This window comes from Haliaeetus albicilla, chromosome 3 (assembly GCF_947461875.1).
Source record: "Haliaeetus albicilla chromosome 3, bHalAlb1.1, whole genome shotgun sequence".
NCBI lineage: Eukaryota > Metazoa > Chordata > Aves > Accipitriformes > Accipitridae > Haliaeetus > Haliaeetus albicilla.
Window position 1 is genome coordinate 12073274 of NC_091485.1, and position 12475 is coordinate 12085748.

Sequence of the window (12475 nt, forward strand, 5' to 3'; positions counted from 1 at the left end):
TGGGGAGGTGGTTTGGTTACCTCAGTTCCCCTCGTCCCTCCCCAGTGCGTTGTTTAACCCTGCTGGGGTTGCTCTGACCAGACCCGTTGTGCACTGCTGGGAGAGCAGATGGCCTTCCTGAGTTTCCAAAAAATCAGGTCCCTGTAAGACCTGAACGCTGGGGAATAATTAACACTTAAGCTCCTCAGGAGGAGAGATGTCAGTACTGCTTCTTGCAAAAATACACCAGGCCACACAGCCCTTGCCCAAGAACCGATGCAGCTTGTCCCTTGTTCCCAGTGGGGTGCTCCTCCATCCCACCAAGTTTGCATGTCTGAGGAGAAAAGATTTGCACTGAAGTGGCAGGCATCTTCCTGTTTAAGGACACCTCGTTATAGATAGCCGATCATCGACATCTTAAAATCATCCTTTGTTAATCCTGTGGCAGGCGCACGGCTTTTTCATGCTGCTTTCTAGGGGCTTGCTCTCAATATGGAGGCAAGAGACATCCGGGAGGTTAACTGAGCCTCTCGCCCAAAATGGTGTTTGCAGGCTGCTGCAAGTACATGTGTAGAAGCTCTTTTCTATCAAACCAAGTTTGTAAGTTGCCCTTAAACATACTTAACTATTCGCTTGTAACGTACCTAACGGAATGAGGGCTGGGGAAAGGAAAAAAATCTGAAGTACTTTCCAGCCCTTTTGGGTGTGTGTATTTGGTTTCTTGCTTTTGGTTGTTTTTTTTTTGTTTTGGTTTGGTTTTTTTTTTAAATCTTTTTGAAAAGGAGAAATTCCAAATTAAGCCAGCCTGTGGCAGTGTTTTTCAGCGTTTCTTTTGCTTCTGCTGCATTTAAAGCTTAAGCCTTGGTGCTAATTGGTAAAGTTGGGAAGCTTCTTATGTGTTATATGCAATAGTTAGTTTCAGTATTTAATAACGTTTTAACATTTTAACACAGCTCTTTACTTATTAAAATGAGCGATGCAAATAGTCATGACTCACAGGTGCAGAATTACTATTTCGTTCTTCGAAGCTTATTTTAGAAGTGATGTGTTGTTATTGCTATTTTTCAGATGGATTTGATTTCTCCTCACCATCCTCCTTTAGCATAACAATGTTTCTATTCTTTGAAAGATTTGTTAAAATACATTTACAGCTGGTTCTTCTTTCAATACATCTTTGAGATATCCCCTTGTCTCCTGACCTTTCTGAGCTACATCATGCACCGTGGCATGATTCTCATCTGACTTCCTTCCCAAACAGAAGGCTTCGTCTTTTTTTGAAATGGGAAGCCTATACACCAGAGATGAATAGATGCTGGAATTTTTTTATTTTATCTTTTAAATTACATCTTAAAAGTTATTTTTTTCCCTAACTCATTTTCCCGATTAGTGAGACTTTAAAAAGTAAGAATTTAAGGGAGCCCAGAACTTTGGTGCTCTCGTGAGCTCTCAAATTTACCTCTCAGTATAAAAGGAAAAGTGTCAGGAAAAATGCTAAAACTCCAAATCCCTTTTAGAGCGCATTTCGCCTGCAGGCAGCTGCCCTTTCTGCTGCCGTGCTGGTGGTGGTAGGTTCCAGCCTGCTTTGTCTATTAGCTCTTCAAGGGGATTATGGAAGTTGCCAGTAAATGGCTGATGTCTTTAGTGATCTTCGTAAGGCTGTCACAGAGTTGTTTCAAGCCAGGTCTGAAAGGCCATTTACTTTTCTGGAAGTGCCTCTCATAGTTATTGTTACCGTTTCCTCTGTTCCTACACAAAGGAGCAAGGGCGGACACTGGAAAGAAAGGGAAGGGGAAAGGAAAGGCTACTTACCTAGCAATTAGGCAACCTGCAAATATCCCTGCCCTGCGTGGTCAATAGGAGCAAACGCCGCCGATGGCGAGCCGGAGGCTGGAAGCTGGCTCTGGCAGGCAGGACCTCGAGCTTCTTCTCTTGAGGCCCTTGGCTCAGGGCTGCAGGTTGGGTGGCCCCTGCACAGTGCGTTGGGTGCAGTTCAGCTGCAGTTGGCACGGAGTCGGTGAGTCGGTGACCTCGGCCGAGCGGGCAGAGGCAGCCCTCGTGCCTGCGGCCGCATCCTCCTCGGGAGCTCTGGTTCCCTTTGGTCCATCCAGAGCAGAGCTGTTGAAATCAGCTTTTTGATCTCTCAGTACCTTAGAGTCTTCCTCTACCTTGAGAAAACTCTGCACATTCCACACCCTTCTGGGCTCAGTCCCTCATCTGTCCTGCCGCATCCTTGTGGCACCACGCAACGGTGAGAATTATGGTCCAGCAATGTCACCCCTCACCAAGGGCATCCAGTTTCCAGTGATGATAGCTCGGTCCATCCAGCCTATGTCTTGGATTTCTTCTGACTTGCTTCTTTTCCTATTGCAGCCCTATTTCTTCCATTCTTTTTCCAAAGTCCTCTTCCACTGAAAGCCTGAAAAAAGTTAACACAAGGAAGCAGATTTTCTGTCCAAGTACTGTAAACTAGTGAATCTTTAAATACTTGTAGTACTTATAATCTGAGTTCATCTTTCTGTGATGTGCCACTGTATTTGATGTGACTGGCATGCACAGTAGAGCTCCTTGACTACCTTAAGTCTGTGAACAGAGCCACCAGCCATGGTAGTGTGGCCTTCAGCAGGAGAAGCAAGGTAAATTAGGTCATGCAGAGCTCCTTATTTCTATAACTGTGCTACCTCTGTCACCACGCTGGGCTTGCTGGCTGCAGCTTAGGTATTTCTGCAGAATGCTAGCCTACAGCACAGCTGTACCCTCTTTTTTTAGCCTGAGCAGCTCTAGTAAAGGGCTTTGTGATGTATGGCAATACGCTACCCACGCTTAACAAACGATAGGAGAAATGAAATATTGGATGAGGAATGTTAAGCTGTGTGGGGTGACTGCCAGTCCACAGTCCTGGCCTGGAAAGCCTTTCTCCTTAATGCACTTGAAAGAAGAGGAACAGGTGGTGGTCAAGAAGACGCTCTGGAGCAGACATTGTGGCAAGTCTGACTGTTGGAATGAAAGGGAAAATCTCCAGGAAGATTTACAACTGTTTGGGTCTATGTTTGGAGTGGATGTACAGGCAGGCTGCCACTTGGTTATTAAAAAAGAAAAAAAAAAGAAAAAGAAAAAATCTGAGTCATAATTTTCCGTCTCCTCTGCAAGTAGTTTTGATGCATCAAAACCAATTGCAATTCTCTTTCTGTGCCTTAAACTAAAAAAAAAAAAAGAACAAAAAACCACAACAGCCCCTACCCAAATCCAATCCTCTCAAATTTAATTATGTATCCTGCTGTGTTAATGGTCTTACGCTCTTTCTTTTTCCTCCTTCTACCTGCACCAAACTTCACAGGCAGGGCCACACACGGAGAAATGCCTAGCAGCTACAGACTGTACTGGAAGTACTCTGCTTAGGTTTTGGACCAGTTCATACTGTATTGCTATTAACTCTGGAATTACGACAGAGCTGTGTTAGAGTCAAACTGGTATCATCTGGCCTAATCACTTCCTAATTTTGCAGAGCATTCCAGGGGTTTTATATCCCATAATTTTCTTTAAGTATATTATGAGCAGCAACATTTAAGGCAATGCCAAATTCTACAGTTTTCATTTTGGCAAGCAGTCCCTGCAAGTGTTTTTGTGTTGGTCCTGTGTACATATTCATCTCTCCCTCTATTTTACCCCTAATTTATAGATAAGTACTTACTGTTCCCTCACCACTTTTCAGGATCCAGAGGGTGATGCGGAACTGTGAAGGTGCCTGTACGTTTTAAGTCAATGTAGTGCCTTCGGTCCAGTTCAGTCCATGAGTGGGACTGATGGACCCTTTCTTCTTCATCCACTTACGCGCTTTGGCATTACATTTCCTAAAGGAAGAAAAGCGGGTTTGAAGTTTTGTGAGCTGGGCACAGAGTTGCAAAAGCCACACATAACGTGGACAACTCACTTTGGTTTCTCGGCACCATGCTTTGCCCGGCTGTAGCTGGAGCAGCCCTGTGTGAGACGGGAAGACGTTGGGATGCTCCTGAAGCTCAGAGGGCAAAGAGGGGCTGTGGGGCATGACCAGAAAGTCCAGTCCCGAGTCCCAGAAGGGGCTGTGCTAGGGGCGCGAGCAGGATGTGGCAACAGCATGGGGATCGGATGCGTTAGTTGCAGCCTTGCTGTATGAGGCTGGACACACTGGTGTCACCTCCCCCCAGCTCTTTATTTAAAGGACAAGCTTTCTTCTCAACTGGCAAAAGCCCCACTGAAGTCTTAAATACCCTTGGGTCAAGCTAGTGTGGATGAAGGGTGAAAAAGTCACTTGGAAATACTCTGATAACAGGAGCTACAGCTTCACCTGCAAATAAGTACATATCATTTCGTGGGGCTTTTCCCCTGCTGCTGGGCAGAGATTACCCTCACAGACCTCTGTGAGAAGTACAGAGGTGAAAGCATTGGTAAGTCATCACTAGCTCTGCTGCTGCCCAGAATTCCTATGCACCGTGTATATAATGGCTTACAAAAAAGCCCGCTGAGGAGGTGCAGAGAGATGTGAACACTGGAAGTATCGTCTCTGTGGCGCGCTGCCAGCAGCAGCCATTTTACCCACACGTGCACTTTCACTTCATTATGTGCTCTGCCGTGGATGCTTTCCTTGCTTCACCTTCAAATAAAGTCTGTGTTGACTCTGGAAGGGCTGATACCTGGGAGACGGGTCCCAAGGTACCCAGCGCTAGAAGAGGGTTTGTGTTTGGGCTTCAGCACAAAGCTTTTTGCACTTGATGCGCACCTGTGCGAAGCTGAGGGTGATGAAAAGATACTACGTGAGGGGAGAGTGGAGTAATTTGTACATGGAGCTGCTCTTGCAGCCAGTTGGCCTTTGGGAGGCTTGTAGTGTTGGTACCCTAGATAACAACAAAGCCAAATATTCTTCAAGGAAAAATTGTATGCAAGTAGCTGGAGAGGAAAAAGTTCACTATGAACTTTCAGGCTTATTTTTCATTATGCCTCCGGTACCTAACAATGTGCGCTTCAGCCTGACAGATTTTGGACCTGATACCCTTTCCCACCTAGTTCCTCAGATACTTTGTTGGTGCCTCTCCTATGATTGTGCTTGAAATTCCAGTAACCTTGCTGGCATTTGCATGTGTGGCTGTGTGGCTGGGGGATGGTTTCAGGCCTCCCTCTTTTTTTTTTTTTTTTTTTTTAAAAAGCGATCCTTGAAGTGTGACATAACTCCAAAGCATTTCTGCTGTGCGAAGGAATTTGTAATTTTACTGAGCTAGGGAATACCTTGTCGAAAGGGGTCTTTTGTGTGCTATACCGTAACTGTTCTCAGACTCAGATTTCACTCATCTTAAAGGTTAAGTTTCAAATTTAATCAACTAAAAGTTTTGTGCTTTTTTTTTTCCCCCAATCACTTCGGTGACCTTTCAGATTCTTTCCAAAATGCAAAACTAATGCCATCGGTATCTCTGATCATAATAACAATAATAATCTAAAATAATTCAAAAACCTCAACATGTGCAGTCCAGAACTGAACAAACTTTATTGAATTAGTTTGATGGTTGCCTATTCATGTTTTTTGCTGCCCGGATTGTAAGAGCTCAGTGGGTTTTGTTTTCACAAGCAGCAGGTGTCCTCCTGGACAATGCCAGAGAGATTAGTCAAATGGAGACCAGGGAGTGTTAGGAGTGGTGGGCTCGGCTGGCCTGTCCCCTGCAGTGTCCCCCAGTTCTGCACAGGGAAGGAGACCAACAATGTAACGGGGTCCTTCAGCTGTTTGCGTGCTGGGGGCATGGCAGTACGCTGTTCTAAGCATTCAACAGCAAGGGTAGAAAGTAACTTGCAGGTAAAGTTAGAAATCGCAGAGGGTAAAGTTAGAAATCGCAGAGGGTAAAGTTAGTGAAATGAAGCAAACGGGACTTTGGAATAAATCCGTATGTTGTTGTACCAGGAATAGAGGGAAGCCTGAAACCAAATGTGCAGGAAAAACAGCTGAAAAATAGCATGATCATAAAGAAGGTTGAATTTAGGGCTCCAAGCATTAGTCATTTAATCATCGTGGCAACAGCGGTAGTACAGTTTGGGAAGAAAAGAGTGAAGGAAAAAAGCTAAATTTTGTTACTGGTGCCTAAAAGAATTAAAATTGCTTCGGTCAGATAATAATTTCCCCTCCCTGGGCCCACTCCCAAAAAAACAAGGACACAAAACTGCAGTTCTCTCTCTACTTGTGAGATCATGCTTTTTCGTAGTCGGCATCCTTTCCCAAGAAATACTTGTTTGAAAGTTGACAGTTGCCATCATGCATCCTTGTCCTGAAATTGTCACCCGTGAGATTAAAAAGTCAATGAAAAGTCATTTTAGGAACTGTAAGGTTTAGACTCAGAAAAGGAGAATGGAGACCATGAATGCAAACTATACCAAAGGGTTGCTAGTTCTGATTGGTAAACCCATGATCTGGGTTTATTTGCTAGGGATGGAGGTAGAGTGGTGTTAGAAATGTATAGCTGATCGCGTGGAAGTGAAAGGGTAACTCCCCGCCCGACATCTAGCCACAACAAAAATAGGGGGAAAAAAAAATTCTGAAGAGTAATAAGGAAAAGCAGTGCGGTATAAACCAGAAACACCTTGCTCATGACCAGATGAAGGCAGGACTTCTTGGGGCACCTGGGACTCGTTTTCGGTGCACTCCCGGGCTGTGGTGCAGGACTTCATTACTCCTCTTTGCCCCTCGCATAGCCGAAGTGAAACCTCTGCGGGGCAGGGTGAGCTTGCTGTCTGATAAACCATCTGTATCAGCCAGCATCTCAATCTCAAGAGCTGCGTTGGGTTTCTGGCCTGTTAAAAACCTCAAACCTCAGCCAAAAACACTTACCGTCAATTCTAAAATTAGTCTGAGAGGAAGCAGGGATATTAGCTGACTGTGTGCTTTCTACCCTTCCGTATCACCCTCTTACCTGCTAGCCTGCCCTGTCCTGCAGTACTGAGTACTCTAGTCTAATCCTCGGTCATCTCTTTCTGAATTACTGGGGACTTGATGTAGCTGCGTCTGAAAACATCTAACAACATGTAAAGCAAGATGAGCTTTGCAGATGAGAAGCTGGATCTTGTATCAAAACAGCATAACTTTTTCTTCCCAGTTCTCATTGCGGCATCTGGCCTTGTGCTGTAAGAAAACCCAAGAGGGTTTGTAGGAGTTGTCTTTCACCTCGCACCCGCTTTGCCACCACGTTGGGGATCTGCTGAGTGACGCAGCTGGAGCAGAAGGCAGGCGAGGTGCCGGAGAGCATGCGGAGTATAAAAACTAGACACGCAGGCAGCTAGAACAGGGAGCATGGCTGGTGTAAGACAAACCATCCTCTGCAAAAGAGATACCAGCTCTCTTTGAACAGCACGACCTACTCTCAGATGATAAACCTGCCGCTAAGGAGCGTCACGGGCTCACTGTTGAATGCTCCGGGAGTCCTTTCCTTAGCTAATCACATAGGGAATTAGGATGAAAGGAAGGCTGGTTTTGGCATAAGTCTACAATGCAGTTGTAGCGTTGTAGGCTTTTGGCTTACGAGGGGTTTTGGCTTGCTGTGCTGGTAGAGTGAAGGGAAGGAGTAAGTCATGCTTTCTGCCTCCCCATGAAAAGGATGGATTTTTATCATGCATTGATAATCCATGTTCTGTCCATCTAGGTTTTACAGTCCAAGCGGTGTTCCACCTCTTCCCTTTGCATTTTTTCCATAAGCTGCAAATACACATAATTGGGGTTTTAATTTTGTTCATCATGAGTTTTTTCTGTGTGCAATTATATCTGATTGTTGTGATAGAGTCCAGTGCTCAGGATGATATAATTCTGTCTTTTGGAGCTTGGCGCTCCTGGAGAGGCTGCAGGCGTTGGCCTGTCGCCCTCCCATCTTCCCTCAGCCATGTGAGGGACACTTAACTCTTCATCTTTATTTTCTGGTCGGTTACATTTCAGTTGAAGATCTCTGAACTCTTCCTGACTTCTCTGTATTTGCAGATGTGCACAGATAGTCAGGGGGCATGGAGTATTTTTGTTGGACCTTTCTTTCACAGGATAAAAGACCTTGATTTTCTGCTGCAAACCTGCTTTTTGCCTTTTTTCACCTGCCATGTCCCAGTGTATTGTGCTTACTGTGGGCTTTTACATAGTGCACATTACTATGGTATATATATTTTGGTTTATATATATATATATAAAAATAATGCAACCAGCATGGCCATCATGTAAGTGTCATCTTCAGAGGGGTAGTTTTATTTTTATTTTTAAAATGTGTACTTTTATTTGTGAAAGCTAAGCTGAAGAACCTCACCTAGTACACTCATATTTAACTTGCCATCTATTGTAACATCTGTTATTTTCAACATTGCTGCTTCCCAGATTTCACCCTCTCACTGCACGGGTTTTTTGGATCGTTTCCCTTCACTTGTCTTAGCCTGCTTTTTTTTCCAGAATGAATCTCATTTGATTATTTTCAGACTGCATTTCTATTCCCTCTAAGTCCCTGTGCATTATTTCCCTGTCCCCGTTATTTTTGCAGCTCCTCCAAACGCGATATTTCCTGGAGATTTGAGTTAGCATGCTGTCTAGAGACTCTTCTGGATCTTTAAAGAAAATACCAAGTGAAATAGGACCTAATACAGGTCTTTGCAATATTGCACCTTCTTCCAATGTTATCCTTTGCTTTTATCATGATTTATTTGCAGCCACTTTTCGAATCGAGCCACAGCATTCATCTCAAAGTGCAAATCACTATCAAATGTTTACTAAAAATCAAACACATCACATCTGCTCCTTTCCCTTCTACTCCTAGTGCTGTAATGCTAGCCAGAAAAGGGGCCAATTTCTAGCCTGTTCTGCTCTTCTGAATAGAAATCACGGTTTCATTGTCCTCAGGCTTGTAGCCTGGTTTACTTTATAGGAAGCCTCATGAATTAAAACAGCTGTGCAGCCCGTTCTGAAATTCGGTTGTGTGGAGAAACAGAGCTGGGGAGGAAAACAAGTGGAGTTTATGCGTGTGAGGGGGAGAAAGAGAGAAGAGGGATGTGTGTGGGGGGAGAAGGGGAGTCGCTTTTATCTGCCTGTGTAAGATATGTAACTAAGTGATGACAATTAGATATATTTCTGAAGAACTGGTTGAGTCCCTGAATGTTCCTATGTTTCTAGACCATGGCTTTGCATATAGTTGTGTTTCAAGCCATCCTGCTTTGCTCTCCTGTGGCCTGCAATGCCATTGATATTTGCAGCTATGGCCAAACTGAAGGCACGAGATGGCATCAGCAGCCACATCCTAGCTGGGCACCTTGTAAAATTCCTCCTCTTCAGCTGTTGGCCAGGTATCCGTGACACAGAAGAACTCTTTTAAGACTTCAGGGATGTGGTAAAAGGACCTTTCTCATTCTTAAGTACAACAGGTAAATGACTGTTTTGGGTAAGAAACAAAGGAATTGAGACAAACATGACAACATGACAGGGACTGTAGGATAAAAAGTGAGAGCATGCTTAGCCAAGAACTCCTTCAATGGGAAATGTGAGTTATGGTCCCTGGAGATCATGCAAAAGGCATCCCATTCATGGCTTTTTGCTTTGACCTGGCCGTAATAAAATCTTGAAAGTTTCTGGTGACAGTAATGCCTGCACTGCACTGGTTAGAGCAATATTTTATACCAGTGATTTAAAAGGATTGTTGGTACCCCTTTTCAGCTGGGGCAAGCGGCTGGGAACAGGCAGAAATAAATTTCATCTATTTTTCTAAAAAAGCTCTGCCTATATTATTGCGTTGCTTACTGTCTCCTCTTACTCTTGCCTGCGTCCTCTCTTCCATCCTGGCTTTTGCTACCTGCTCGTAGCCCAGCCTGGACCACCACCCATGGTGGGGAGGATGGCACGTGGCAGCATTTCTGCCTGGCTGTTGATATGTGGAGGGTCCGGTCCCGGGGGATGGGGCTAGGGAAAAGCTTAGGCTGTGCTTTGTGCTGGTGAAGAAGTATGAGTTGGCCTGCAGGTGAAATGCTTGTCCATCCAAATCTTGGGAAAGAGGGGTAGGGGTATGGTTTTGTTTTGGTTTGTTTTTTTTTTTTTTTCCTGGAAGTGCAGCTTGAGTAATTAACACAAATATTGCTACCAAGGCTCACGATCTAAGCTTTTAAAATTATTCCTAGTATGTTCAGTACTGTTTGTGTGAGACATCAGAGGAATTGAATCTAGGAAGACGCTACGAAGAGGTGTTAGAAGCTATGTTTTGTAATAACCTTGTGAATTTTCATATATTGTACTGACAGTGTATGCCTTCAGCATTGTGGCAACTGCAGGCCTAGATACACCTCAGAGATGTCTTCGTCACTTTCCTACTCTGTGCTACATTTTCCACCTGGAAAATCCCTTCTCTATTGATGGCTGTCCTAAAGCAATAAGGCTAAACGGACTGTAGCTACCTCGAGGTTTGCAGTCCCAGGCTTTATACCCGTGGTTATTGGGGCGCACAGGACTGTGGTCTGTCTCTCTGCTTCCCTCCTCCCTCCCCAAGTAGAAACCTAAACTGAACGGTCCAGACCTAAAGACCAAGCCCAGACCTAACCCATGCCACCTCACAGTCTCCTCGACTTTGTCCTCTTTGCTGAAACAGCACGGTATGCAGATTTTGACCCAAGTCAGAAAGCATCAAGAGGTGCCTGAGGTATGCAGAGCAACCTGGGAGCCGCGGGTGTCTGCCGATGCACCCCTTCATCACAGCTGCCCAGGTGGACCACGGGGTGGCTGGAGCCCCCACCTCCCGCCTCTGCCCTCTCTGCTCAGCCTAGCCAGTAGGTCGGTTCAGTCTCTGCTGAGTACTGCTACGACCGAATGATTTGTTTTTGCTTTGCTTTATTATTTACTACGATGATCAAAGGAGCCACTCCTTGTGATCACAAAGAGAAGCCTTAAAATCTTATTTAAGAGCACAAATATTTTGGGCTTTGACAGATGTGCTTTGAAAATAACACAGATGTGCAGTGTCAAGTTTCACCGCTGCATGCAGTGTCTTTGTTTCAAACTGTAAATTTGGCTAGTAGTGCTGGGCATGTGCTTTCCCAAAACCTTGCTCCCTGCAACACAGGAAAAACAAGTTTCTGGGTTGTGGGGGTTTTTCCCCCCCTGAATTTACCCCCTTAGAGAGTTTGAAAGGAAAATGATCTTAGCTGAGTGAGCACTCAGCCCTGCAAGGCTGCAAATCTATGGGTTATTTTTAACCTGATTACCTCCAATTAAACAAAAGCTTAAGAATTTTTTGCTTGAATTGAAGGCGAGGCTAAGTAGACTTTATTTGCAGTGAAACTCCAGCCGGAGACATGCTTCTTCCATTGCTCCGTGCAGAATAATGCCTGTGGCATAGAGCTGCACTAACGAACAGCACTTGATTTTCTGAAGTGCTGGCTTTTATGCGTTGATGTGAGAGGATATGCAGCTCTAGAGCAGTTCACTCCTTTCCCATTCTCACCCCTCCTATGGATGTGGTGATCACTTTGGACTGGTGACATTTTAGATGGAGCATGGTCTCCTTACACTTGCCTGGCAGTGGCTCATTAACTGCTTGTTAATTGAAACTGAAAGTTTGTCAGATGATTCAATTCAGTTACATGTTAAATGGATTCAGTGCAGTAAGCATTACTGCTGTGACGAAAATCTCGGTGGAATTGATTTGTGAACTGATTTGGAGGGATTCAGTGGCTCTGAGAGATCGGCGTCGGGAGAGTGGGCAGAGGTAGTCATGCTCTGAGCCAAACAAATCCTACTCTTCTCTTTCACCCTAAATGGCTTTAATTACTGCCCAGTATGTTCTCTTTCCAGGACATGTGTTAGGTAGATAAATTTACTCTGGAGAGATGAGAAGCAAAGAAGAAAATGAGAAGAATTGGAAGTCTGGTTTGAATTCTGTAATCTAAATGGCCGAAAATGTGGAATTCTTTATCTCTCAGTGGATTGAGTGGTCATAAAATTTTCCTAAAGTTTGACTCAAATGTAAACTTATGTTAAAAAAAAAAATGTATCTGCTTTAAACGAATGGATGGAAAATTCAAAATTTACATCCTCCATAACTCATTTTTTATACTTGGCCACTGCAAAAGTCCCTCTTAAGTGAGCAATTTATTCTGTATGCTGTACCTGCTTATATGCTTCATTTCTGTGTGGAGCCAATTTTTATTGCCGAGTTATAAACCCTTTGAAAATCAGGGCTTGTAATGGAAGCGCTGACAGACCTTTAACTAGGTCAGTCTTATCTGGTTCCATTATCTTTGCTTTTGTTAAAGCATTAAATGGTTGCATATTTGTTTATTTTTCTTGCAGTCCCAGAATTTTAACATGGGCATATTATTGAATTGTTCTTTCTTCAAAATGTCATGACCATGCAGCATTAGAGAGTTTATCCAGACTTCGCAGTCATCTTTGAAAGTAAATTGAACTGTTGTGTCTTCTTTCAAGATTTTCTTGCTTATACAGTACAGTCTGTAGCATGTCATTACGATACTAATACCAAAG

At 44.1% G+C, this 12475-nt stretch overlaps 1 protein-coding gene across 1 annotated transcript in view; it reads left to right on the top strand.

Annotated features, from left to right (window-relative positions):
- ZNF516 (zinc finger protein 516) overlaps positions 1-12475 on the top strand; it is a 102751-nt gene that overhangs the window by 75184 nt on the left and 15092 nt on the right. The gene's annotated exons all lie outside the window — the stretch shown is intronic.